General features: G+C 39.4%; 1 pseudogene; it reads right to left on the reverse strand.

Moving 5' to 3' along the window:
* Positions 1 to 22,769: 22,769 nt before the first annotated feature.
* Positions 22,770 to 23,639, reverse strand: LOC119805177 (annotated as a pseudogene).
* Between the last annotated feature and the right edge of the window lie 813 nt (positions 23,640 to 24,452).

Consider the following 24,452-nt stretch of genomic DNA (forward strand, 5'->3'; position numbering starts at 1 on the left):
CAAACTCTTCTCTCAAGTATTTTCATGTATGACTATTTCATTTACAGTGTGGTAATTATCACTCTCATGACTGTTTATTCCCATATCTGGAGAAACTCTCAGATGACCTATCATAGTTTGATCTGGTTCTCTGGGCACCAGGCTACTACTTAATCTGCAATCAACTACAACTAGCTCTTCAGGCTTTGAACACAGTCATCTTAGAGCTTGAAGAAGATCATGCAGGTCCTTGTAATCATTGCAAAATCTTTGATTTTTATTTTTAAATGTGGTTTCAAATTGCTATAAGCTTTTAAGCAAGAGATGACATGATTTCCTCTATGTCCATTTCCATTTGAAGATGGTGATTCTTGCTGGTCTGTGTGTAGCAGATGGAAAGGGATAACAGTGGAAGATGAGAGAGCATGAAGGAGATTTCTGTCAGCAAAATTTGGCAGTGTTTCATGCCCATTAGTGTGGTAGTGATGGATATAGACAGAAGTAAACAGATTTTAGCATTTTCCCAACTTAGCTCTTGAATGACCAGGTAACTTATTAACATTTACCTGGCATGGTGCTACATACCATTAATTCCAGCACAGAGGAGGCAGAGGCAGACTTATCTATAAGTTTTAGCCCAACCTGGCCTACATAAGGAGTCCCAAGTCATCCAGGGATACATAGTGAGACCCTGTCTAAAAACAGCAACAGTACTGTTTAAATGAAATGGAAATTTAGTCAAATAAAGAGTATACAGTTAAAATTTTAGTTGCTAATACATAATCAGAGACACTTATGTGCTAAAGAAATGACCCATATGGAAGTACTTGATACATAGTATATACTCAGTTTTAAAGTGCATGATACTTCTTTTAAATTTTAACTTGGAAGGAAAATAGTTGAATAAATGGACTCATTATTATGATATACTTTAAAAAATAAATGCAACTTAAAACTATTTCTTGGAACATTTCAAAGGAATGAATATATTCCAGATCATTACAATTACTGTGGAATGTTTATACTACAAGCACCATTATGTATTATTGTCTTCCGAGGGATAAGCACATATACAAAAAAATCATTAGAATTAATTTTGAACATGTGTATATGCTTAGGCAAGTGCTCCAAGGGCTCTGCCTATTTATAATCCTGTATTTTGGTATTTCAAAAGTAATTCCAGGTATCACTCAAGGCAAAAGAGTTGGCTTAGTCCTACAGTGTAACCATCACCAAACTGATAATGTTTATGAAGTTTGCATTCTTAAAGACTACAATAATAATTGGTTAGCATAGGCTATCGCACCATTTCCGGAAGAATCAAGACAATGCAAATTATAGAGCAAGTCTAAGGTCCCACTGGGGTTGACATTTATCTAGTGCTGTTTGGGGACTGTATAATTTTCGTATGTGTTTTTTTGGGGATTACTAGGAGATAAGGATGGAAAATCAGGGTAGGATAAAATCATGAGAATGTTTTTAGCCTTCACTTGTAAGTCAGACCCTAACCTTGATTTCAGCAGGGAGCCGCTGTAGGGCTTAGAGTAGAGACATTTACCCTTGATTTGCGTTCAGTTCCTGAGTGTAAAAGTCACTTTGCTTATGGGGAGTACCACAGAGACAAAGTCTAGCAGTGAGCCTTTTGGAATTCAGCTATAGTGGCTACTTTATTACTATTTCTTCTCATACAGCCTCACCACTCATACTCGTGGATTTGGGGAGGCATTTACTTAAGGACTGCTAGGGGGAAGGCACTGAGCTAGGTACACCTCTGTTGTTTGTTTAGCAGGGATAACAGATATAAATCCTTGGGGGGTAAGAATTTGAAAATGATTTTTTCTTTAACATGGGCTGAAACATTTATTTTTTGTTATTTAAACCTTTTTTGCATATTTTAACTAAATTATTTCCCCTCTTCCAGTTCCTCCCAGATGCTTCCCACTACTCTACGTACCCAAGTTCTTCCTTTCTCTGTCTTTAAAATAAGTCCACAAACCTTCCCCCTGAAAGAAAAAGATCAAATAAAGATCAAAACAGACAAGCAGAATTAATAAGGTTACAAAAACACCAAAGCAAATCAAAATGAAATACATGCATTGCTTGTGCACACGCGCGCGCGCACACACACACACCAAAACAAAACAAAAAATCACATGAAGTCAGTTTTGTGCTGGCCAATAGTAGCTGACTTGCCCTAGAGAGCAGTTGATATATCCAGTGGCACTCTACTTTTTCTTCCCTATAGATCCCAGAAACAGATATTTAAATGTTCTAATAAAGTTCTTGTCTCTGGATTATTTTTTCATGGTTGAAATGGACAATCTAGGCTTTGAGTTACTTCTCAAGACTACAGCCACTTCTGCCATCAACTCCCTTTGCCAGTTCACTGTTGCCTCCAGGATCAAATCCAAATGTTTTAATTTGGCGTACTTAACTCTTCACTAATCTAGGCTCAGCCAGCCATTCAGTTGTGTTTGTTCTACCCTTGAACTCATTGTTCCACCTCCACCTGCCCCAGCTACAAGTACCGTGACTACAGAGCATGCTTGACTTGTAATTATGACTTTGTTAGTACATCATGCTATTATGTCCTATCTTGGTGGCTTTTGTATGCCAGTGAACTTAATGGGAATGAGTCAAATTTAAGTGAATTGGGACAGAAAAATTCAATGTTGAATTAGACTGAAATTATTTTTTATTAAAAATTGTATTTTTAGGAAGGTACCATGTCCTCATCATTTCTGTCTCTGTCTGTCTGTCTGTCTGTCTGTCTTTCCTTTTAGGGCCTAGGAGAGTGTCTGGTAAATAGTAGATGGCCAGTACAATTCTTCAGGTGAATAAATAGGCGCACCAAGAATGAAATGTGGTTTTTGTATAATCCAAGCCAAGAAGAAATAAGCCAGGAAGAGCAAAGCAGTAGGCCGTAAAGAGGAAAGTGAATATGGGGTGTACCTGTAAGTCAGTAGGCAAGAGTTTTTGGTCATCTACTCCTGTAGATCATCTGCCTCAGTGCTCCTTCCACTGGTGTGTATAATTGAGAGCAAGGAATGGATCTTCTGGTTAATTGGTTTTTCTGATTAACCAGCAGTTGCCTGGAAAGCTTTTACAAAAAAAATAATAAAATAAAAAAATAAAAAAAACTTCTCTAAGATATAGGAAATACTTCTTTCATAGCACAACCTAATGCCAGAAATAAATGTCATGCTGATTTAAGAGCCATAAAGCTATTCAATCATAATAGAGACTAAAGATAGCTCTATTTATAACATTGGCAATTATTTAGTAAGTACACATTAGATGCAAGCCTGTGGAAGATATAAACATGAGATCCACAGAATCCTGCAGAATGCCGTGGGAGCGATTCATGAAGGAAATGGTAGAAATGTTAGAATTTGAAATATGTATGATACATAGGTCATAGAAAAATGGAAGGGACAAAGTTGTGCTCCAAACTGTGTGTGAAGTAGTAAGGCATAGAGAAGAGATTGTACCCTGGGATGGGGGAACATTAGCTCTAGCTATAGAATGAAGAGGGCTGGTGCCTCTGTAGGCTTCTCTGTGGCTGTGATAAAACAATTACCAAACTATCCTGGGGGAAGAAAAAAGGTTTATTTCATCTTATACTTCCAGGTCACTGGCAGCGGAAGTTTAAATGTATTGGCCTCCATAATTTCATAGGGAGTGGTATTATTAGGAGGCATGGCTTTGTTGGGGTGGATATGGCCTTGTTAGAGGAAATGTGTCACTGTGGGGCAGTTTTTGAGGTTTCCTATGCTCAGGATAATGCTCAGTGTCTAAGTTGACTTCCTGTTGCCTGCAAGATATAGAACTCGCAGCTACCTTGCCAGCCACATGTCTTCCTACATGCCACAATGCTCCCCACCCTGATAACGGACTGAACCTTTGAAACTATAGGCTACCACCTCAGTTAAATGTTTTCATTTGTAACAGTTGCTGTGGTTCATGGTGCCACTTCACAGCTAGAACCCCTAACTAAGACAAAGGTTGGTACCAGGGACTGGGGTATTGTGATAGGCTGGACCATGTTTTTATTTGGGGCAATTTGGACATTAGGAGTTGGGGTTAGAAAAGCAGTAGCAGGCTTTAGGTATTGCTTAATGGACTGTACCTACTGGAAGGCATGGATGACAGTGGTGTTGAGTTATTTAAATGGGGGGGGGGGGCTCACTCAGAGGTTTCAGAGGAAAAGAATTTTAGTATATTGACTGGAGATCATTTCTGTGATATTTTGGTGAAGTGGCTGCCTTTTTACCCTTGTCTGAAGAGTCTACCTGAGGCTAAAGTGAAGAATTTGGGGATAATTCTGTTGGCAGAGGAAATCTCAAAATAGCCCAGTATAGACTTCGTTATGTGGTTATTAGTGATAACTCTAATGAAGATTTATGATGAAAAGGGGCAAGCTGAGCAGGGTAGATGATAAAATGTAAAACTTGAGGATAAAAGAATGGAGTTAAGTAGAATGAAGCTCCATCCCAAATTCAAGGAGATAAATGGATTAGAAAATGGAATAAACAGAGTGGTGACCTAAGGGCAGGATCCCACCAGGCTAAGTTTCCAAATTGTGAAAAGGAACTAAAGAAAAGTTTGGATCCGGGTGTGGTGGTACACACCTTTTAATCTCAGCACCTGGAAGGCAGGATCTGGCAGATCTCTGAGTTTGAGGCCAGCCTGGTCTACAGAGCAAGTTTCAGGGCTGCCAAGTTTAGGCAGTGAAGGACAGCTGGTGAAGATGTAATTGAACAAGGGGAGCCCGTTCCAGCCTCAGCAAGCAGCAGAACATGTCAGCTTCAGCCACGTGGTTCTGCCTTTAGAGTTAAGGATAAAAGAAATGGGTTTGGAATTTGCCTCTGCACCTAAGGAAATCCACTGAGGCCAGGCATGTGTCAGAAGTGTCCCTGAATGGAGACCTAGAGAGGTCATTGCATGAAGTTGTGAAGCTGAAGCCTAGATTGCCTTGGAGACCCCAAGATGTTGGAGATGGCAGAGCTGTGGGATACCTGCTGAGGAAAGCTGCTAACAGGGAGTGGAACCAGCCCAAGAGAGTGGCACCTCACAACTCTAAGTAACTCCAGTTCCAGAGGATGCATTGCCAGTGCTCTCCCCTGGTCTCTGCAGGCACCAGGAACACATGTGGTACACAGACATACATGCAGGGAACACGTGTACACACACACACACACACACACACACACACACACACACACACACACTCAAGGAACTACTAGACAAATGAATAAGGTAGATACAGGGTTATCTCGCCAGCTCAGTCAGTCAGTCATTCTCTTATACATTTATTAGCTAAATCTACAAGTATTAAACCATCATTTATTTTGGCAAGGCATTGTTCTAGCCTGGAGGAGAAATGTCAATATGAAGGAAAGCAAGCTGAAAGAGTGGGTGGAGTGATGAGAAGAATGGAGACAGAAATCACGGAGAAGAATGCAGTTTTGATGTTACAAAGGTAGAAACGTGGACCAATTCGAGATCTTGACCTCGAATTGTGCACAGTTTGATTGGGATGCAAGAACAAGAGTGGAATTTTTCTGCTGGGATATTAAGAGCATTGTCAGGACACAGGACAGGTATTAAGACAGAGGCTTTGGGGAAATGGCACATCTTCTTTTCAGAGTTCACACCCACAGAGAGCATAAAACACCTGCTGGATAAAGGGTTAGACATGGCCCAAATCATGTTCTTTCCTAATCTCAACAGTACCCTCAAGAATGGCTTGATTTACATCAGGAGTTACGTTGTTCTTGGGCTTTTTGTGAACTGGTATTGCAAAGAGCATTTGAACTCTGGTACATGCATATATACTTCTGGAATATTAGATACTTGCTAGAGATGAGGTTTTGAGAGACTGAATCTGACCTGAAGAGAATGTGAAGGGCCTCATGGAGACATTGATATTATTGCTATTATTAGATTTTAATGGTAACACAAAGGGAGTAGAGTGACTCTGAAGCTACTAACATCATTAACTAGGGAGTCTACTTATTTTTACTCCTCGCGTCTCATCTGTCAAATGAAATTGTTGAAACAAGCCACCTCTGTGCGAGGCAGTGTTATGATCCTCCAAAGATGTCAGTGTCTTAAAGATGATGACAGAGATGGAATTCAAGTTGCTAATTAGGTAGTATTAAAGACATTAGTTTGGACTAATCAAGCCACTTCGACCTTTTCACAAAAAGGAAAGCAGAAAGGAAGCAGAGGCAGACTCAGATAGATGTGTTCATGGGAAAGAATTTAAACATCTACATTTCCAGCTTTGAGGCTGGAAGGTCCACAAGCAAACGGATACAGGAAGCCTCTAGGTTCTGGAGAAAGGAAGGGTTAATTTTTTGCTGAGAGCCTTTAAAAAGGAATATAGCCGTACTGATATCTTGATATGATATTAGCCCAGCAAAATCCTTTTTAAACTTCTGACCTCGGAAGCTGTTAAATGCCACACTTATGTTGCATAAACTGCTTAGCTTGTGATATTTTTTATAGGTGCAGTAGGAAATTGCTATAAACTTCATCACTTAACATACTGAGGTGTCTCCTCATTTTAAGTTCTCATAAAAGATAATCATTTTAATTGGTTGCTATCAGAATAGCCAAGTCTCCATCGTAGCTGTGGTTATCCATATAAGACCTGAACAAGATTAAGCCACACCAAATCTCTGCCTAGATAGGGTAGATGATCTCCAGGCCCTTTCCCTTCCTGAGGAGCTATTTGTTGGGGAATATTATTTTAAGATGTGTTGCTTTTGTTTATTCATTTGTTTAACTCTGTGAAGCTATGCTATTTTGCCTGTCTAAAACACCTGATGGTCCAATAAAGAGCTGAACAGCCAATAGCAAGACAGGAGTAGGAATAGGCTGGACTGGCAGGCAGAGAGTATAAATAGAAGGAGAAACAAGGAAGAAAAGGAGCAAGAGAACAAGGAGAGGAGAAAGTCAGGGGCCAGGCACCCAGCTGCACAGCAAGCCACACAGAAAGAAGAAAGATATACAGAAATAGAAAACAATAAAAGCCCAGAGGCAAAAGATAGCTGGAATAATTTAAGAAAAACTGGCAAGAAACAAGTCAAACTAAGGCTGGACATTCATAAGTAAGAATAAGTCTCCATGTGTAATTTACTTGGGAGCTGCCGGTTGGGTTCCTCAAAAGGGTAAAACATCTCTACAATAGCTATTGGCAAATGAGATGCTGGGAGAGGTGGTGTTATTCTTTATTGATGGTGTAGCCACTGGTAGGATTCCAATACTCAAAAATGCTCCAACACATGGCCCCATGCCTATATACATACAGTCAGCACTGATTGCACTTAGTTTTTTTTTTACAGCATGAAGGTGGGATGGGGATTTAGTGGATAATATTTGGCAATTGGAGTAGAAAAGGAGGTGCATATGATAATATTTAATTATATGCATGCATAAAATTCTCAAAACTAAAAAAAATCTATATATTTGCCTTTCTGTCTCTGGGTCTCATTCCTAGAAGTTTCAGTGCTGTATACTGAGGTGGTGCCCTGACATCTTATTTCTTTTTTATTTAATTTAAAAAATGTATTTTATGTGCATGAATGTTTTGGCTGTATTAAGTCTATGTAACATATGTTTGCCTAGTGCCTGTGGAGGTCAGAAGAGCATGTCAGGAACCTGGAACTAGAGTTAGATAGTTCTAAACTGCCATGCGAGTGCTGGGAATCAAAGCAGGGACCTCTGGAAAAGTAGCCAGTGCTATTAAAAACTCTGAGGCCTCTTCCTAGCCCCAGTATATTATTTCATAAAGCTGATGCTAGTGGTCTTCCTTTCCATGAGAAAATAACTGTAATCATTTCTAAAATGTCTGTCCCAGCAAGAACTGAAGAAGAGAGTCATTCCATTACAGCTGTGGAAACCAAGGTGAAGCATGAAGGGGAAAGTCAGGCGATGAAGTTGTTTTCTAGGTTAAAGAGTTCAGTTTTCAGAAATCTTCAGTACAATCCTTGAGCTGTGTGCCTTCCGTGCTTACTAAACAATAGCCTTAGCGTTGCAAAAAGATTGTTTGCTTAGTTATATACAAACCCTGCCTCAGTCTTTGCATAAAACAAATGGCATTGTCTTATTTTAGAGTATTTGTTTAGGTGAAAACCTATTTTAAAACTTGTGACCAAGTCAGTTGTATGTGTGCACAGCCTCAGGATGTTGGAGGACTCTCATTGGTTAATAAAGAAACTGCCTTGGCTTTTTGATAGGGCAGGACTTAGGTGGGTGGAGTAGACAGAACAGGAAGAAGGAAGTGAGGCAGATGCCTCAAGCAATCACCATGACTCTCCTCTCTGAGATGATGCAAGCTAGAATCTTCCCGGTAAGCTAACCCTCATGGTGCTACACAGATTACTAAATATAGGTTTAAAGGAAGATGTTAGAATTAGTTAATAAGAGGCTGAAACTAATGGGTCAGGCAGTGTTTAAATGAATACAGTTTGTGTGTTATTTCGGGGCATAAGCTAGCAAGGCGGCTGGGAGCCAGGCAGGAACACAGCCCGCTGCTCCTCACTACATCAGGACTCCACTAAGAATATTCAGATATTCCTCAAGATACCAGACGAGATCTGTGAAAGCTTTCTGGACATTTAGTTCACCATAGTAACTTTGACAGCATTATTAGTACTGTGTCCTTCCGAAGAAAATTCCCTAATCGATGTCTCCTTTTGTGATGTCTAGCTTTAGAAACAGTTTCTGTTAAAAATTTCATGGCTCCTCTTAAGGTGAAGAAGTCTTTGGCAGCTAGACATTTTCAGGCTACCAGGAAGGTAATTTGATTCTCTACTGTGTCCTAGAGAAAGGAGAGAAACAGGGAAAGGAGAGAAAGAAGTGGTGAAGACAGATCCGGAAGCTGTCCAGTCAGACTTCCTCTTAGTTTGACTCCAAGAACACCAGTGTTGGATCATTCACATAAGAGCAGTTATCAGTTGATGGAGAAATCAATCACTTAGCCTATGGCCATCTCCTGAGCAGCATGTCTTACCAAGCATAAGGGACAATGAGGAATGGAAGCCCTGGATTCAGCAAATTAACCACGATTCCTTGCAAAGGCAGAAGACAAGGCTGAGTACATAAAGGCATTGCTGGAAATGAGGGATAACTGCAGTGATTAAATGCCCGTTTTAGCTCATTACCACAGGAGAGTGACAATCTCGGCAACAGAATGTAAAGCGGGGCTGTAGACCTATGTAGACGACAAGAAAGCGGGCCTTCTATGTGCTAGCACCAAAGGAGCTTCTGTCATCACAATCTGCCGGTGACATGTAAGTGAGGTCACTCCTCATGAATAATGCATGATGGCTGAGGAGGCAAACAAGCTTTCCCATCCAGCTGGGGCTGATTTTGCATTATATTAAAATGTATTAGGAGAGGACAACTCCCCCCATGTTTCCATGGGAATGCTGCAGCAGTGGATTCTAGCCTTTGCTTTGTTTAACTTCCCTGACTTCACTCTGATATGCCAGTTCTATCTTTCCAGGCCACTAATGAGTCATAAGATAGGAGATTGGAGCCTTGTACTTGGAATTCAGCAACCTGAGTGCCAGGTGTTGTTCTGACACTCGCTACTGATGTGACCAGGCATATCATTTAATCTTTCTGTGTCTGGGTTTGACAATATCTAATTTTCTACTGCCTGACAGACTCATAAAGGGTCAAATAAAATGTGAAGAGCTATGAAAACTATTTAAAAATATATAGACATATAAATGGTGATGGTTATTACTGGCAAGACCTCCCCATCTGGACTAGGTCTGTCTCAGCCCCAGGACCAAAGGGGCTTCCCAAATTATAGGATAGTATTGTGGATACATGACTTATATCCCAAGCCAGACACAGAGCAATGTTATCAGTAATAATAACCCTCCACCATGTGGATGCAGCAATAGGTACCCATTTCTTTTGTTTTGTGTCAACTGCTTTGCATTTTCATTTTCTCATAATTCATGAACTTAATGCTAGTGTCATAGGTTTCAAAAGATTGCTGAGGAGGCTGGAGAGATGGCTCAGTTGTTAAGAGCACTGACAGTTCTTACAGAGGTCCTGAGTTCAGTTCCCATCACTTACATGGCAGCTCACAACCACCTGTAACTCCAGTATCTGTTGATACAGTCTTATTTTCTGACCTCTGTGGCACTAGATATGCACATGGTACATATATATACAGGTACCCACACATACACATAACCATAAAATAATTATAAATTAAATAAATAAATAAATAAATAAATAAAAGATTATTGAGTAACTGCAGCTTTTTTTCATTTTAAGGATTAATTTTCTTTTTTAGTTAAAATATGATTATGTCGTTTCCCTCCATCACTTTCCTCCCACCAACTCCTCCCATGCCTCTCTCTCAAATCTATGGCCTTTTGTTTGTTTCATATCTATCGAAATGCATTGGTATAGAAATACAACCTGCTGATTCTGTTCAGTGTTGCTTGTGTATGTGTGTCATAATATTATATATATTATATAGGTATATGATTTCATATATAATATATATGATTTCAAAGCTGACCACTTTGTATTGGATAACCAATTAGGGGGCTTCTCCCTGGGGAAGACTTTAAACTTGTGGTGGTTTAAAAGAAAATGAAGTGACACTATTAGGAGGTATGGCCTCATTGGAGGAAGTGTGTCACTGTGGGAGTGGGCTTTGAGGTCTCTTTTGCTCAATCTTCCCTTAGTGTGACATTCAACTTCCTGTTTGCCTGCATGCTGTCATAATCCCTGCCATGATGATAATGGACAGAATCTCTAAAACTATAAGCAAGCCACCCCAATTAAATGTTTTCTTTGTAAGAGTTGCTATGGTTATGGTGTCTCTTCACAGCAGTAAAAAGCATAGCTAAGACAGACTCCATGACTCGTTCCCTTCTGCATTAGCGTGTCTGTTGGTGTTTTCTGTATTCAGTCCTTGTTTGGGCAATCGTGCCCTTGAGGTATTATGCTGTAACTTCTCTGCCATATGTAGGAGACATTATCTCATAGCAGGTTTCCTGGTCTTCCGGCTCTTATAATCTTTCTACCTTTTATTCCCATGATTCCCTGAGCCTTGGGTAACCACAGCTTTTTGCAATATCACTCACTTCCCTAAAAATAGCATGGCATTAAAACTTTCACAAAGAAAGAAAGGTTTCTGTTCATGGACAACAAAGATTATCAACCAGCAGATTCGTTCTCCCACCTGAAATGAGTATACAAGGGGTAAAATAAATGAAGTTATTTTCTTTCAGCTATGAACTTTCAGGTCATGCTGCATGAAGGGACAACCCAGGTAAGGCCTGGAAAACTAAGTGTAGAATACAAAGTTAAGAAGGTATGAAGGCCGAGAGCTTAAGTTCATAGTAAATTACCATGGCATGGTAAGAGCTATCTATATATAGACAGAAGTGTAGAGATTTGTATAGGGTCCCCTATGAATATTCCAAAAAATACTAATTTATATTTGTATGTAAGGAATTATTACTAAACTGGTCACTACTCAAATATTACATAACTAGCATCAATAGAAAGACTTGGAAAAATGCCAGATTGGTGTAGGAGGTCCTTCTGTATTTGTGTTGCTTTCATTGGTTAAATAAATAAACTGCCTTGGCCTTTTGATAGGGCAAAACTTAGATAGGCAGGGAGATAGAAGTGAATGTTGGGAGGAAGAGTCAGAGAGAGCCACCATGGAGTCGCCAGAGTCAGACATGCTGAATCTTTCCTGGTAAGCCACAACCTCATGGTGACAGATTATTAGAAATGGGTTGAATCAAGATGTGAGAGTTAGCCAATAAGAGGCTAGAACTAATGGGCCAGGCAGTAATTTAATTAATACAGATCTCTGTGTGATTATTTCAGGGGTTAAGCTAGCCGGGTGGCGGGACGCGGCCCACTCCTCCTACTGCATCAAATTATTAACAAACATGCCAAGCTTGTTTTAGACAAGGGAAATATAATGTCTAGTATCCATTTAAAACTTAGTAGAAATATAAAAACTGGAAAAGTCAATATAAAACAATGAAATTAGTCAAGCAACACCAAACAAAATTGATGCCAAGTTTAGAATTAGGAGAATAGGATATTAAAATAGTATAAGTATATTTCATATATTTAGATATTTAGACAGGGAGTCTGGGGCAATGGCCCAGTGGTTAAGAGAATTTGTTGCACTTTTAGAGAACCCAGGTCCAATTCCCAGCTTCCACATTGTTGCCTCAAACCATAGGATCTGATACCCTTTTCTGGCTTTTATCTATAGCACACTTGTGCTATACAGACATACATGCATACAAAACTCTCATACACATAAAGTAAAAATAAACCTTGTAGCTGGAGATTTCTCTCCCACCTAAAAACCCAAATAACCACTCTGAGTCTTAATATTAATTACAAATTGTTTGGCCTATTAGCTCAGGCTTTTACTAACTAGCTATTACAACTGAAATTAACCAATTTTTATTAATCTGTGTGTCACCATGTGACTGTAGCTTACTAGTGATCCTCAAACATCTTTTGCCTTTGGCAGTTGGATGATATCCCTCCCTCTGTGCCTTCTTTTTCCTTGTATCTCTGCTTGGATTTTCTGCCTGACTCTATTTTGCTTGGCTATTGGCCAAAACAGTTTCTTTATTAACCAATAGTAATAAGACATATTCACAGAATACAGAAGGGTATTCCACATCATCTCCCCTTTTCTGTCTAATTAAAATGTAAGGGTTTAACTTTAACATTGTAAAAGTACATATAAACAGGTATCAAACAAGAATTAGAGTTATAATATTTAGTCTATTTGTATTTGGCAAAATTAAAGATAATACTCTATCGTCTATCCCATCTTTGTGAGTCTAAAGTTTTCTGTATTTCTGCTTGTATTTCTTGCTTGGCTCTATTTTCTGTTTGGCTATTAGCCAAATCAGTTTCTTTATTAACCAACGGTAATAAGACATATTCACAGCATGCAGAAGGGCATCCCACATCAAAATCTTAAAAAAAAAAACCTTCCAGATATACAAAGTAAAAAGTTAGAGCCAATTCAACTTCTGGACATGAAATCCATGTCTGGGGTTTAAAATGTATTGAGGATATTGATAGCAGAAACTCAAATAGTAGAAATTAAGGAAGATGACATATAAATATATACTATCCAGAATGAAACATAGCAAAAAGTTTATAAAATTAAAAAAGGAAAGTATATAAATATTTTGGTTTTTATATGAATTTTTTTGTTGAACATTTGAGTCTTAGTTGGTGATGCTGTTTTGAGAAGGGCAGGAACATTATGGGGTAGTTATCTCCTTGAGGAAATGAGATCCCAGAGGATATACTTTGAAAGCTGCACCTAGTTCCTGCTCCCTTACTCTCATTTCTTGACTTCTGTCTCCCAAAATGTGGACTACATCCATACATTCCAACCACCATGATATTATGCTTTATAATGGGCCCATAATCAATACAGTTGAAAACCATAGACTGAGATCTCTAAAACCATAAGCTAAAAATATATAATTTCTCACTTTAAGTACTTTTTGGTAGAAATCTTGGTCATAGGCACCCCAAACTAACGTATATGACCAATGAACTGAAAGATCACATCAATTAACTCAATAAGCATATGATTTTAGAAAGGAGTAGACAAAATATTTAAGAGAATAGTAGCCAGAAATATTTCATAGCTGATATGTTTGAGTTCGATGAGTTCAACACATCCCAGCCACAAAGGAGTATGAGGAAATACACCAACATATATAATGAATTTGTTTAAAACGAATACTTCGAGAGAAAATTGCAAACCAGTTGAAGAGAAAAAATACTATATACAATTGAAAAAATGGACTTTTCATTTTGTTTTGTTTTTATATTTATTTATTTAAAGACAGGATCTCTCTCTACAGACCTGGAACTAACTTTGTAGTTTAAGCTGGCCTTGAACCCCCAGAAATCTACCTACCTCTGCTTCTATGTGTTGGAATTAAAGGTGTAAACTACTGAATGCTGGAATAGATTTTTCATCAGAGACATGTGGGCAAGAACTAGATGAAAAGCATGTTTAACATACAAAAGCAAACGAACACCAAACGACCTAGACAGCCCCACAGCCTACATTTTTATAGTCAATGTAAGTATCTTCCATGGAGCTAGACTGGTGGCTCAGCAGTTAAGAGCACGGGCTGCTTCTGCAGAGAATTGGAATTCAGTTCGCAGCACCCACCTGGCAACTCACAGTGGGATGCAACCAGTTGATCTGATGCCTTCTTTGGGCCTCAGCGTGTACTGAACTTACATGGTCCACAGACATATATGCAGAGGAAACAACCATGCAGATAAAATTTTTTTAAAGGGCTGAGGGGCATGGTAGTACACTCCTCTATTCTCAGCACTCAGGAGGCAGAGGCAGGGGGAATCTGAGTTCCAGGACAGCTAGAGCTACATAGAAATCCCATCTAACATACAAACAAACAAACAAAAACAAATATAATGAAAGCATCATTCAAATTCGAAGGCAAAGTGTATCTTAGACATAGAAATGCTCAAAGAGCTTGTCCCTCACAGGGTTTCACTATAAGAAATGTTCAAGGGAATTACCGAAAGCAGGAAGACCACGAAAATGATAGTAGATGGAATCTGTGTTTATGAAAAGGACAAAGGGGGCGGCAGAAATGGCAAGTACACAGCACGTAATTACTGTGCAGGAAAGATCTGATTGAGCAAAGAGCCACCATATGTTTGCTGAATTTGTCTGGTGCAGCCTTTTCTGCAGGCAATAGCTTTTATTACCTGTAGCGCTGTTTGCCTGTGTGGCAGCAAGCTCTTGTGGGATCTTGCAGAGTGCCTTGTCTTTTTCACCTGCTCTTGCTGTATTGGAAGGTGTAACTGTGGGAGTCAGTGGGATGTTTTTTGCCTCCTTTTTGTTTGCACTGTTGTTGCTCTGTCTCCTCTGCTGAACCTCGGTGCCTCTATTGGTCATGCAAACCTCTTTCATCCTTACTGTTCTATAAACCACAGCGGCTTTCTCTTTTGCCTTTAAGCATGGAGACATTTCTCTGGGGTTTTCTTCTTTTCTGATCATCCTCCTCAAACGGATCAAGTTAGTTCATCCATTCTTGTTAGCACATAAGTCTTGAAGAGTTCTCTGGGGTAGAAAGTCTAAGGATCTTCCCCCCCCACCCCCAAACACACAAACAACTGTGGAAGGAACACACCCGGTGCCTGTAAGCGACAGTTTTGAAGATCTCTATTTCATTTCACTTTGTTTGCTTTAATATTTCTAACTAATTGAGTGCTACAAACACTGCCCGTCTTTGCAGATAATGTCTTCTCATTAAACATGTAAGGCCTGCATTCAACCCAAATATCTTCGTTTTCTTTCCTCCTTTCTATTCAATCACGTTTATAACAAGCCTACCTGGGATTTGTTCAGAGGAGACGACAACCAGGTTCCTCCAACCCAGTCGATGGAGTAGCTGGTAACATTTGCCCAGCTTGTCGGGTCAATTAATTCTTCCACCTGGCAAACAACCTTGCCATTTGCACAAGTTGGCTCTGATTCACAAGACATAATAGATAAGGGGATGGTCACTTGCATTTGAATTTCTCAATGCAAATGTAAGGCTCTGAAAGGCTTTGCAAGCTCTAGAGGAAGAAAATGCAGAGCAGTGCCCACATGGGTTGGTAATAGCCATAAACCGCTTTACGTTCATAAAGAAAAAGGCGGAGTCCTCAATTGTCTTCACTGCTTATCAATATACAAATGGAAAATGTGGGTCTAATGACTTTTAACTCACAGTGATTCAGTTGGAGAGGAAAAAACCTTATGCAAGAGGATGCCATTGTAAATAAAATGAATCACCGACTTTTTAAAATGAAGCTGAACAAAAAGACCTTACTATAAAGTGAAGGCTTTTTAAGGAGCTCTAAAGATGGCCTAGTTTTATTTGACAGTGTTTGTGGCAAAGTTATATAACAAATGTGCGGTTTTGACTACAGGCATAAGGAGCAAGAACAGTTAATTTTCCATTAACCTACAGCTTTTTAGGTGTGGAATTCATGCTCTATAATTGTCTATACCTCCATGCACTTCAAAAGTTGAGGAAATTTTGGATTATTTAGGCCCCCAAGTGAGTCATATGAATTCTGAAAAAATATGCAAAAATATTTCAATTAGTATATTATTAATGTTTCAGTCTTCTAATTCAGATGTGTACATATGTAGTCCAAGTCAGCTATGCAAAATGCCTTCCTGGAACTATTTGTGAATTTTTTATAAAATGTCACCTGATTTTGTAGTAATATGCTGTCAATAACTACAGGGACTAGAGAGGTGGCTCAGTGGTTAAAAGCACTGGTTGCTCTCGCAGAGGACCTGGGCTCAATTCCTATCGTACACTTGGTGTTTTGTAACCATCTAAAACTCTAGTTCCAGGGAAACCCAGCCCTGGCTTCTGACCCCCCAGGCACCAGACATGCATGCTATGCACAAACATCCATGCATGCAATACACACACACCACCACCATCATCACAAATATACCACACACACACACACACACACACACGCACGCACACACGCACGCACGCTCCAAAAATTGTAACTCCAAAGAGAAAATGCTAATGGCTCCATTTTGTTTGTTTAAAATAGTTAAGATTCTTGAAAGATTTATTTTCATAGAAATGGTCTGTAGGTTGTTTCTTGCACTAGAAATTATTCTAAAAAATACAACCAAATAGTATGTGTCCCTGAAAAAAAAATTCTGAATTTCCATTTCACACAGTAAGATATTCTAATCTCTCCGAATTTAATATTCACAATCTGTATATGGACATTTAATGTTATAGGCAACATGGAAGACATAATGACATAATGTGCAGAGAAACTTTGGCACTGGTATTATTTGGAAAGTGATAACTGCTCTTGCCGATACCTAAGAGTGGTAGGGAGAAAGAACAAAGTTAGGTTTAGAAACACTCTTCTCCTTGGTCCTAGACAGTTTCCTTTCTTTGTGTACTGAAATGGTATGAACATAGTGAGGAAAAGATCGGAGCTAAAAATAAACAAGTAAGCAAATAAATGAGAAGGCAACTTTCCTGTAGAAGCCCTGCCATTTACTCTTTCCTCCGTAACAGATCCTGCAATTTGGAAGCTCATTTGGTTTCCTCTGCAAGGTAGGCAGGTGCATTTCCCGGTCTAGCCAGGCGTTCTTAATCCTTCTTTTCTGGCAGATCTAATTTGGTGGCGTTTCTTTGCTTCTCTCCTAGGAACTTTTTAATTAATTTGTACTGAAAGACTTAGATTTTTGAAATATGAGATTCTATCAGATTATGGAAAGTAAAACGATCTGTGTGTGCTGAAATGGACTGGGGAAGCACTCCCCTGGTGCATCCCTCATAGACTTTATACTATTTAAAACAAAACTGTTTAGTTTGTGTGTCTGGGTGTTTTACCTGCACATATGTATGTGTACCATATGCATGCCTGGTGCCAATGGATGCAAGAAGAGTGTCTAGGATTCCCCAGAACTAGAGTTACAGATGGTTGTGAGCCACCATATGGGCTATTGGAATCAAACCGGAATCCTCTGAAAAAGCAAGAAGTACTCTTAACTGCTTAGCTGTCTCTCCAGTCCCAATTTACACTTCATTATGGGTCTTACAGGAGCAAGTCTCAGGTCCTAATCATTTGAGAACATGTCTGAAGAATACACTAGTTTGTAGCGCTTGGAGGTAATTGTAGAACATTCCAAGCATAACACATATGACCATCGGCATCTAAGTAGCTGTGACTAGTCGTGAGTCATCCTTGAAATAGTTGGCATTCCTTCTTTGGAGGAAGGGTTGGGGACAGCCATCATAGTGTCACCTGAGAGTGCATCCATTCCCTCTTGTACTCCTCTGCTAACTCGTATGTAATTTTTCCCTTACTTCATGTAGTTTCAGGAAAGGTTAGAGTATATAGAGTGTGAACAGTTCACTGAGGGAAGAATTCCATTTATGCAGCTATGGCAAAGCTATCATCCATGCTGAAGTGAGATATTTTGGGGTCATACAGCTGCTTCTATATCACCCATATTCCCATAAATAATGCTTCATCTGTGCTCTGGAAATAAGTTCAGTGAGCTCACTGGTTCCTCAAATTGGACTTTGGTGGAATCATACTTCGGTCTGTCACTGGACACTTTTGCTCATCCCCCCAAAGTCCACAAAACAGTAATATTTTGTGATAATAACCTTACTAAGTTTTGTAAACTTAGGAGCCTAACAACATGCTTAATACATAGTAGGTATTTGAAACATTGTTTTGGCGCTGGGGAATATTAATCCCAACTATAAGAGAATAAGACCACTACCACAATTTTTGAGTCAAATTTGAAGCAAGCTTTATTAAATACCACCCAGGACACTGGCCACATCCATACCCAGGATTACCAGAATATTGGTACCAAAATACCTTAGTCAGGTGCTTATAAAGACAAAACCCACAAGGCTACATACTTCCTGCCTTTGTCCAGTTGGAACAAGCAAAGATTCCAATGTACTTCCTGCCTAAATACCTCCAGTTTACATTTGATCAAGCACGTCCTGTAGTTTGAGCAACCAAGCTTGGTTATGGAAGCGGAATCACTTGGCCTGTTAAATGAACAGCAGCCCCCCAGCATTCCAGGAAGTTACTGGTCCTTGGGTAAGTGGAAGTAGGACTTACATGTTTGAGGCATTTTTGTTTTATAGATTTCTTAAGCACAATAATCTAAACAAAACATAACTTTAGTTCCCACAGGAGACCATCCTGATGCTAAAAGTGCTTGCGGTGCAGTCTTGAGAATGTAATTCCAATCCGTGAGAACGTAATTCCAATCCCCAGCATCCACATAAGACTCAGATGGGTTGATGACCCAGCTCAGATAAAAAAAAACCCTGCATAAATTACCATCTGCCCCACCCCTTTCACACTTCCTAAATGATGAGTAGGTTACCTCTTCAGAGAGGGCATGCTGAGAATGGGTGAGGCAGATTTAGAAAAAAGAAGGCCTGAAGGCAACAGTTCCAAGAATATTGTTGATTTACCAGCTGGAGAGGGTAGAAGGAACTCTGCTTTGTTATTCTCTTCCCAATGAGCATCTTTCCTGGAGGGTAACAGGCACATCTGTGTGAGTTTGAGGCCAGCCTGGTCCATATAATGAATTCCATGATAGCCAGGGCTTTGTAGAGAGACCCTATCTAAAACAACAATAAAAATTCCTTTTCTTTTATCTCTAAACGTGCTTGTCTTAACAACTGAGCTTCCTTATTCATTCTTTGAAGCTTCACCTGCTCCTTCCTCTCTAAGGCTGTGGCTTTCTTTCTTCTTATTTCTTATCTCTTCCTCTGGGCAGCTGCCCACAAGATTTACCCCTTGCAAAATTGTCCTTCCTTGACCTTAAAATCAAAAGTGCTCCAGGTGTGCAAATTGGTAATCACAAAGTGAGGGAAGGCAGAGAGAAAGGCAGATCCTTAGGGTCAGTCAGCTGAGCTTTAGGCAATTGAAAGACCCTATTTTTGTTTTGTTTTTGTTTTGTTTTGTTTTTGAGACAAGGTTTCACTGTAGCTTTTGGTTCCTGCTCTGAACTAGCTCTTGTAGACCAGGCTCACCTCGAACTCACAGAGATCTGCCTGCCTCTGCCTCCTGAGTGCTGGGATTAAAGGCCTGTGCCACCACTGCCACCTGGCTATCCATCTATTCTTAAACAGACCCTTTTGCTCATGTGATCTCTCCTCTTCTTTGACTGGACTCTAGGAGCTTCACCCAGTGTTTAGCTGTGGATCTCTACATCTGCTTCCATCAGTTACTGGATGATGATGCTTCTATGATGACAATTACGGTAGTCACCAGTCTGATTACAAGGGAAGGGCAGTTCAGGCACCCTCTCCACTGTTGCTAGTTTTAGCTGGGGTCATCCTTGTGGATTCCTGGGAGTTTCTCCCTAACCCATAATGGCTCTCTCTATTAAGATATCTCTTTTCCAATTATCACATGTACTGACTCATAGGTGGTTTTTAAACATAAAGCAAAGAAAGCCAGCCTACAAACCACAATTCCAGAGAATTTAGACAACAATGCCGACACTAAGAGAGACTGACATAGATATAATTTACATGGGAAGTAGAAAGTAGAAAAAGACAAGAGCTGAGTAAATTGGGAGCATGGGGCCCTTAGGGGAGGATTGAAGAGGAGAGGGGAGAGTCAGGGAGGGGAGCAGAGAAACATGTAGAGCTCATTAAATATGAATTTAAAAAAAAGATCCCATCCCTTCATGTTCTCTTCCCTGCTCATCTTCACCCCTCCTGCCCACTCCCATTTTTCTCAGGGGATGTTGTCTATTTCCCCTTTCCCAAGGGGTATGTCTCTCGAATGGTCCTCCTTGTTACCTAGCTTCTCAAGGGCTGTGGATTGTAGCCTGGTTATCGTTTTCTATACATCTAATAGCATATAGAAAAATTTTTCTATATATCATGATAGTATATAGAAAAATTCTTAAGTATTTCCCCTCTTATTGACCTCTTGCTTTCAGCATGTTTCTTTGCAAAAACAATGATTTAGCTGTGAGCACGCTCACAGTATGATTTACTCAAGAAAACCCCAAACAATACGAATATGAGATGATAAGGAAGTATTTACAGCTATGTGATAGCCACTCTATGAAATGCATTGTGTGGATTTTAGAAAGCAATAATGTAGACCCACATTCAATAAGATATAAGAATATTCCCTATAGACCTGAGTGAAGAAATAGTTTACAAAATAGGACAATTCCATTTTTGTTATAAGCCCATACATTATTTATCTATAGCCCTCTGCATCTGTACACTGAAATATTAACAATATTTATATAAGGTGGTGTAGTTGTTCTTTTCTCTGCTAAGTAGTAGGCTTTCCATTTTCTGAAATGAATGTTCAGTCCTTGTGTTAAATGTGTTTCTAAATGAATGTAGAGAAGGTAAAGAAATGCTGGAGGAAATGAATAATTACAAAATACTTCTTAACACTTTCATGCTAATTCTACCCTTGAGGGCTCAGCCCCAAGCCACTGGCGTGCAAATGAGGATCTGAATTTTAAAGACAGCCACAGAGGTTCTCCCAGTTTTCCCATTTTAAAGAAATTGACATGGAAATGGGACCTTGCTTTCCATTTTGAATAAATAAAACTTAATAAGAACACAAAGAACTATGTGGAGAAATGTTCAGACGCATATTATGAGGCAATTTAGAAACATTATTTGTCTGATTTAAAAACCGCATCGTGATTTTAAAAGCAAAAACTGTTCTCAGGTATCCAGATCCTCTTTGTTTTCCCCCCTGTAACAAATGCCTTTCTTTTCCCCCTGAAGATATGAAAATCTGACTTTAATATCAGAATATTTATGTAAAAACAATCAGCATGACAATTTGACTGTAGTCTGCTCAAAACACACATCTCCTTTGTCGCTGAGGATTTAGCAGTCTATTGATGTCTTTGTGAAGATTTGAGGCATAGAGCTAAGCCTATAATAACAGTGCCACACATTCCTTCATTAAAACATACAACTACATTATTTCATTTTCCAGAAATACCACACAAAAAAAAACAATGTTCGAGCACTTTGGCATCTGCTTTAAAGGCAGATTTGCATTACTTCTTAGGAAGTGAGAGTTTCAAAGAAACATAATTGCTGCTGCCAGGGAGGCCCAGATAGTCGGAGATAAGCGAGGAAATGGAAGACACCTGTAGTGATAAGAACTAGAAGTACAGAAGAGTGGTACAACTTGAATTGTGCTCAAATATTTATCTCTGTGTAGATGCCAGTATGAACTAGGGCCATCCCATTTTAGGTACCACAGCGCCCAAAGGATTTTGCTGTAAAGGATGCCTTCCCTATACAGCAGCCCGATGATGGGTATTTTAAAACCAAAATCAAATTGGAGGGAAATGTTAATTATACTTTAGGTCCTGTCTTCCCTTTGTTTCCTACTGTCTGTCTCTTTCCAGTGACCTCCCCCATATAGCCATGCTGCTGGCCTTAGCAGCAATGGTCATAAGGGTTGCAGCAACCGTCGCTACTGCTAAGAACATCAGTTTTTAGAGAAATTGCAGAATCAGAAGGCTTACAAATTGGACTTCAAGGAGTGTTTAAGGCTTGAAGTCATCATAGTACAGAGAAAAATGTATTTCTCCTTGAACTTTTCAAAGTATTGAGATAATTTCCCTGCTCTGTTATTTTCGTGGTACTTACTACTTTCAATCAGATGTACTTTAGAAATGACTAACTGCATTTTTATTCCCACTGAAATGTAAGCTCCACAAGGAAAAGGGATGTGTCGTGTCCTTGGTTGTTTTCCCAGTGCTTAGGAAGTTCCTGGAACATAAAAAATATTCAATGATGATCCAGTGAATTATTCTGATGTCTATCTTTTAATGGCCAGCAGTGATTGCACCATCTTTACTTTATTAAAATACCAAATTTATTTCACATGTATCTTTTTGTCTCCCTACCATTTCCCCATCTGACCACTACTATTACTATGTCCTATCATAACATTCCAGACATGCTTAGAACCAAGTAAAGGGTGGAGCTCCATCCTTGAAAACTAAACAAGCATTTTAGACAACACATTCTTGGCAATGGAACCTGGACAACATTTACCAAACACAGTAGGCAAAAATCTCCCTTTGTGTTATCTAAAGGACAGCCATTTTATCAGCTATTACAGAAATGAATAAGTAAGACTGAATATTTCAAACTGTTTAAACCATTTTCTTAAAGAGACTTCCTCCACAGTCAGAGATCTTGAATAGCCTCCTGGTCAGTCATCGGAAGCAAATCTTCACATAATTAATGAACTTGGCTTCCACTTTGGAATGAGAACTACCTTTTTCCATACTTGCTTGCATTTTTGCCTTAATGTCTTCTGCAGAACTAGGTCCTTTTGGTGTTTCAGGAGTTTTGTTCGGTTTTCTGAAGGACTGTTTACCCTTTCATCTTAGTGTTGATGGTTTTAAGTCCTTTCCATTTTGGTTTGGTTTTTGTGCATTTTTGGATGGGGTATCTCATACAGATTCCTTCACTGGGACTTTTTTCTTCAGCTTCCTCATCATCAAAATCATCATCTTCATCAACCTCATCATCCTCATCATCTTTGTTGTCATCCTCATCATCTTCGTCAAGTTTTACTTTTTCCTGTGGACCCTTGTACTACCTCCAGAAACAGATCTCTTTTCAGATATACTTAAGAGTTTCACATCCTCCTGACCTTCAGCTTCTGACCCTGCATCTTCCTCTACAGCTACTAGATGATGTGCACTAATGTGCACAGACCCTGAACCACACTTCAGCCTTAAGACCACAGCTGGTGTCATTTCAAAGTCCCGAAGAGAAATTATTGGTTGTACTGACATTTTCAAAGTTGCCTGTGTTACATTAATTGGACCGCCTACATAGTTTATTCCTTCTGCCTCTACAATGTGTAATGTCTTTTGTCTCCGCCCTTAAACTAGCCATTCTTACTGATAACTGGTGCTCATTCTCATCATTATCCTCCTTAAAGGGATGATCTTTGTCAGCCTTTAGTTCACACCTGGAAAGGAAGCTCTGAGGCCTAAGAGGGTACATGTCCATCGAGTCTTCCATGAGGTAGGGGTGTACACACTTGGGTAATTTCACTACTGTTAAGAGTTGCAACGTAAGTGTCTGATAGGCAGGCTAACTGGTACCAGGTTGAGAACCACTGCTCTAGGGAACTGAATGTATGCTCCCAAAGTACAGAGCTGTACTTAACAGCTAATTTTGTTAATTTCCAATAATAAATTTTTTCTGCTTATGCTTCTCACTCTTGAAAAATTACAGCAAAGGCAGGAGGCTACTTAGAAGCACGAAAAGGTATACATGGAGTTGTCTTTTTAGTTTTCAGATCCATGTTAAGTAAGGAAAACATATGCCCTTTTTCCATAGGAGATCTACCTGAAACAGGTAACTGCCATCCCAGATACTGTCAGGAGGGATTTCTGCTTTTGTTTGGACTAAGTGAAAGGAAGCGTCTTAGTCTCTTGAAAGCCTTTTGGTATCTAATCTAAAGACTCTTTTGATTGTTCTTTGTTTCTTGAGACAAGGTCTCTCTACACAGCCCTGATTGTCCAGAAACTCAGCAAAGTAGACTGGATTGGCCTTGAATTCACAGATATCCTCCTACCTCTGCTCTCAAGGGCTGGAATTGTACTACTATACCTAGCCTCTGAAAGACTTTCAAATTGTAGAAGTTTCTACTGCTTTTTTAGAAAATTTCTACTAAGGCTATGAGACTACCCAGGGTATATGTCCATCACTCATGTTATTTAACTTTAAATACCATGTGTGCTTAAGGGTAATGAAATAAAGGGCAAATAATAATCTACACTATAGCCAAAACATGTATCTTTGACTTTAAAGTGTAAAATGAAACTGTAT

The sequence above is a fragment of the Arvicola amphibius genome, chromosome X (assembly GCF_903992535.2).
Source record: "Arvicola amphibius chromosome X, mArvAmp1.2, whole genome shotgun sequence".
Lineage (NCBI taxonomy): Eukaryota > Metazoa > Chordata > Mammalia > Rodentia > Cricetidae > Arvicola > Arvicola amphibius.